Raw genomic sequence first — 6000 nt, forward strand, 5'->3', positions numbered from 1 at the left:
GGGTTGCTGTCCCAAAATTGGCTGATCATGAGTACCAAGTACGAAACCTCCAAATTGAGACGGAAATCTTCCAATAGTAGGTGGCTGAGAATTACTATGCAATCTTCTTGTTGGTAAAGCACCCCTAGCATTTTGAGTATTCAGTCCAAAAGCTTGAGGATTGGCTCCATTCAAACTGCCCAAATAGTCATCATGCCTCTGTGAAGCCTCTCCTACCTCATACTGACTATTTGGAATGCCTCTTCTTCCAATAATCCCATATCCATGACCATTTTGGTTAGATGGCTGAAGTGGGATTGAAGGGCCACTGTTTGAACAAGCCTTCTCATTAGCTTCTCTTGATCCCATTTGCAACTACATGAATTGAGAAAATTGTGCCATAAGTTGAGCATTAGATTCTACCAACTTATCAATAGAAGCCTTGGTTTGAGTAGTTGAATCCACCAACTTATCAATGGAAGACTTCGTTTGATCAGTAGATAAAACCATCTACTCCATTCTTGACAAAATGGCCTCATGTCGTTCCCTATGTCTTTGTTCATGGGCACACAAAGTATCATTGAGTATATTGAATTCTCGTTGTTGTTGAAGCTCTTCAGGGCTCTCTTGAAGTGTATTATCCAGCATGGAATCCCTGATTTGCTGAGCATAATCTTCCTGGACCTTATTTTTGCCTTTATGTCCTACCATAATAGTGCAGTCTTACAGTATCCCCTGTCAGAAAAATGGCTATAACTTTTGCTAGGGAACTCCGATTACAAAACTTTTTAGTTAAAATCGAAGCTAAGAATGTCCACTTTGAGATGAGCTATAGCACACTATAACAGGTTTAGGACAGAAAATTATGTAGCTAGATTTCTGAGTCTGAACTGTTCAGTCCTGCACCCTATCTAGACCTGTAAGTGCTCTGTTTTGACACTGTAGTGCAAGATAGTAACCCCAAATGGTTAGCAAACCCTATAAAAGGGTGTATAGGACCTGTGGATACCCTGTAGTACCTACACTTGTATTTCAATAATGAAGGGTGTACCTGTAACCACCTGTAAGTACCCTGTAAGTGCCTTGTAAATTCCCTGTTTTACCCTGTTTTGAACATGTAGGTACTTGAGCCTTTGGAAAGTCTTCAATCTTCAATTCTCCACTCGTTGTACCTGTGTGAGGGATAAAACGGTATGACAGGATCCTTACACGGGCTCTAAATCACCGGGAGGTGGGCAAAGTTCCCCCCGGGTCGGTTGGTTGCACCCCTTCGGGATCTTTGATAGTGAGGGAGGGTCACCTCTCTTTTGTCTCACTATCTCCCTCGGCATCCACCTTTTTCCTCGGTGGGAATATCAACATGGCAGAGGCTAGTATTCTAATCAATCAGCATGAGATGCATTTCTGAAATATTCGTTCAGCCTTTCATGAGATGCAATTGAATGAAAATTTGAAAATTTGGGATAGGAGAAGGGTCTTACCAATGCAATTCAGTGACTCATTGATTGCTAGTACTTACCCTTTTACAATATTTCAACTTGGGTAAAAGAAATTCAGCCAATCAATTGGATTAGAGTAAACAAGTTCATCAATCAATAGATTCAATCAATGGGAGTCAATTGTTATGCTGAAATTTCAGATTGAAGCCTCTAATTCACTGATTGAAACTAGTATGCATAAAGCAAGCATTGCATTCATGAATGGATTGATTCAAGCAAAGGTTGGCTGAAAATTTGATGGATATTATTCAATTCTTTAATCTCTCAATCAAATGGATTAAGCTCAGCAATTGGATTAATGAGAGAGATTAAGAATCGAAGAAGAGTACCTTTGACATGGCTGATGATGACTTGATCAATCTTCATATGCTTGATAGAGCCTCCGGTTGTCCAATGTTGGTAAAATAATCCCCAAGGCTTGTTTATTCAGTACTTAGGAACAATCTTGAAGCTTCAAATGCTTGAAATTGAAGCATTAGACCCGTTTCCCCCAAATTTCTGCTCCATAGAAGCTCTTGAGCTTCATTCTTTAACCATTTCGTGCTTAATCCTTGCAATTTGTTGAAGAATCCTTGCTGAGATGATCCCACGGGCTAAAAGGATGAAGAATCTTCAAGAAATTGCTGAAAATTGGAAGGTCGAGCTGAAGCTTTCATGGCTGCCATGGACTGTTCACCTAGGGTTTAGGAAGAAACTGAAGAACCTTGAAGAGGGGTGAGAATCTCCATTTTGCTGAAGTTTAATGCTTGCATAAGACCAGGAAGAGTGCCAGGGCTGAAAGGAAGAGCAGGTGAGCAGGGAGTAGGCTGGAATCAGCCCGAAAATTGCACCACAATTTTCGGGGCTGTTCCTACCTGCCTGCCAGAGCCAAGGTTGAGCAACCTTGTGCTCATTTTGAAGCTTATGGCAAGGGGAATCTACTCTAGGTGATTCTTGGCCAAGAAGATCAGGGGTTTGAGAGGAATGAACTGATCTTGGTGCTGAACTTCCATGAAACGTGCAGAAAACTCCAGGAAAGGGGAAAGAGAACTCCCTCTTTTCAAAGTAACCACAGTTTGTTCCCAAACTAAGCTCGGTTAACTCTTCTTTACCCTAATTACCTCCAATTTTGCATGAAATTTGATGATGTCCTTCCATTTAAGCCATTCTCCGCCATATCTGACCTTGGATATCTCCAGATGTAGTCTCTTACTAACTGTAGATGATCTACAACACTCCACTAGTCACTGTATTGTATAATTTTTGTCTGAAATTGATTTTGATAGGGGAAAATAGGATTGAAAATAGAAAAAAAGAATGGATCAAAGACCAAAGCTCTGATACCACTTGTTAGAGAGAGAACTAGGGAGAGAGAAAGAGGAGAGAGAAGACTGTAGAAGAGAGAGAGACTGCAGGAAGAGAGAGAAAAAGAGTGACGAGGAGAGAGAAAGACTAGATTTAGAGAGAGAAAGACATGAAAGAAGGGGAAGCCATAGAAGCTGTGAGCAAGATGGGAGAGAAAGACTGTAATTGTATTAATGTGTCAAAAAGATCCGAAAAATTATATCTCCTCTCCTTTTATACCAATGTCAGTGTGACATGGCATAATATCAATGTTATTTACACTAATTTGTTATTCCGAGCTTCTTACACCTTAGCCTCTTTAAATTATTATGGAGATAAGCAACACGGTTTGCATCAATGTAACAATACTGTCCACTTAACCATCCATTGTCTTTCATAAAACAAGGGTGATGGATTGTATATCTGATTTAATACTCACATTATCTGGTTTCTCCAGCTAAAACTAGAGGAGTGCATTGCTGACATAAATATAACTTGGAAAATCAAGAATTATTCCCAAGGTTCTTCTTTCTGCCAGAAATTAAGAATATATATTAACAGGAGAAGATATTCACTATTTAACATAAATATATTTTATGATGTAAATATAATTAGTTTTATTTACTTGTGTCATGTCCTCTATCAATGTGAGCTTTGATACTAACTGTAATGTGCCCGCTCGAGCTACTCCCTTGGCGGTACGTTCTTAGTAGCCTTGATAAGAGATGCCCTTGAAAACCTTGTTTGAGATTTTGATGAAAACCCTTAGATTTTGCTAACTAGGGTTGCTTGAGTCTACCCCACAATGGAAGTTTCGACTGTTCCCATGAGGATCAATCTGAGTCTTTTTGGTCAAATCAACTACTAATAGTTGATTAATGTCAGTGGTTCGAGTTTCCATCCCTTATAAAAATTGCTGACTGAAATGGGCTTGCGTTATGCTAGGTTCAAAGAGAATGGGAGACTAAGGGGAGTGTGTCACTTTGATCCCTTTTGCCCATGGTTCTAAAGTGATGCAAGTTAGGATTTTCTGATCTCTAATGATCCATCAAAAATGTGAATTTTATTCCTTTTTAGGAAAGCTCTCAGGTTACCTAGACCACCCAACCATGGGTCTAGATCCATTGGGGTCCATCCTCCCGCTCCCCCCAAGAGAGTATTACTAAACACCTAATTACCTACCAGCTTAGGTTGAACATATAAAAATAACTTCTTTAGATTATCTCTTGATACAATGTTTTTACACGCCTTTATTTCACTACACAAAAACAGAGTAAAGCAATTCCTTCTCAATAATTCCTTTAATGAAAATAAATTTTTACAATGTTTTCTGTTCGAAGGTATTATTCTCTCCAAGTTTAGTTCCTAAACTAGTATTGGAACTTCCAAGATACTATCTGCAATTCGAAGGACAGTTGGGAGTTTGTTAGAGCCTAATGAGTTTATGATTGGTATCCTCACCTCCTCTTGTCAGCTAGAGCTCCCTATGAAAAGACCTTTCGCATCATGATTGGTCTATACTCACTAACGCAAAACAAAAAAGAAAACCCATTGGAGTAGGTTTATTCATGTTGGCCTTGGGGAGGTTTAACGCCATCAATAACACTACCTTAGTGGCATTCTGTGCTCATTGGAATGCTACCTTAGTTAGTGATCTTTACCTTATCATCCATCTTTTAGCTTGACGATTTTAGAAAATATTAGTACCTAACTTACAATCACAAACATCTTATTTCAAATGCATTATGCATAAGATTTTAACAAATTTATTTCCAAGACAAATATTTTCTTTCCAAACATAATAATATCAAGGCAAAACTTAGCATAAGTGGCAACACCTTCCAATAGTCTTCTCGGATTTTTCCTTACTCGTGATCTAGTTCGGACTAAACAAAAATTCTATTTTTGAGAATAAATCCCTTGGTGGACTTTCGTCAATGGAGTTTCATGTGTCCTTGCCCATGATAAAAAAAGATATTGGTTAGTTTTATTACAAGAATTATTCTTTCGACAATTCCATCTCAAGGTATTTTATATACCAAGAATTTGTATCTGTGATTACTATCAGAGGTTTCATTAGATCAATACAAATAAAAAATATTAAGTCTATTGGGGACACAGTACCTTCCTTGTACTCTCTTTGGTACATCTTGTACAAGCCCAAGTTACCCCTTGGAATTTGCGGTTGATAATTAAAGGTAAAATCTTATTTTACAAATGTAGCTTTTATTGTCAATTCATGGGAAGTTGACCTGCTAGCTTCCTTTATTATAAAAATATAGTACTTAAGAATCCATGACAAGTGCTTGCTTGATGGCGTTCACAGCTTTGTTTGTAATCCCAATACTTGTCATTACATTTATAGTGATTGTGTCCATAGCGTTATTGGTAGCTCTTGCCTCTCTGACCTTCATAACTTTATTCTTTGGGCCCATGGTATTTAATTGCGATATCGTAGAGGGGATTTTTGGGGCAAGAGAAGCTGGGGTTGTCACAATTGAATTGATGGAAATTTAATTGATGGGGGATGGCGATTGAGAGCGGAATTTTGGTGCTAAGAAGTGCTTAAAAATAGCTAAAAATTATGAATATCAAGGGAAAAATATTCAACGTCGAAGGCAGCGGCTCGATCTAGGATGATTTTAAGCGCCAAAGTGCTTTAAAGAAGCCCAAGCGACACTTGTTGATTTTTCATAAATTTTCAGACTGTCGTGCGGGTTGACAAGAGTTACGGCCAATGCGGGATGCCGAGTCGGACGCCTAGGATTTTTCAGAGCTCAATTCGGAGTCCAGACGGGGAAGGAGCCAAGAAATGGTCAAGATTTGAAAGGGTGGCCACAACATGGACCAAAGGGGGGGTGCCCTTTGGGGACATTTTAACCCCCCCCAACCAAAAGGCATAATAAAAAATTCATGATGGAGGAGAGGAGGACGATGCCTGCTTGCGCGTGAAAAATGCGCCCTTCAAGATGAAGATGGAGATGTGGGGCTGCAAACAACCATGCCAATTGACATTGGGCCTTCAATCCCCCCTGGGTGCTGATCCTTTCGCCGTGCTTCGCTCCTCCAATGGAGGTCTCTATGAAGATCTCTGATTTCAGTCTTTCCCTCTCCTCCCTCTCTCTCTTCTAAGGGCAGATTCATGTGGTGAAGAAGAAGAAGAAGAATGGATGGCGGATGCTTGTCCAATGAAGACCAG

This window comes from Lygodium microphyllum, chromosome 6, assembly GCF_053477565.2.
Source record: "Lygodium microphyllum isolate KBCC chromosome 6, Lygodium_microphyllum_v1.1.10, whole genome shotgun sequence".
Lineage (NCBI taxonomy): Eukaryota > Viridiplantae > Streptophyta > Polypodiopsida > Schizaeales > Lygodiaceae > Lygodium > Lygodium microphyllum.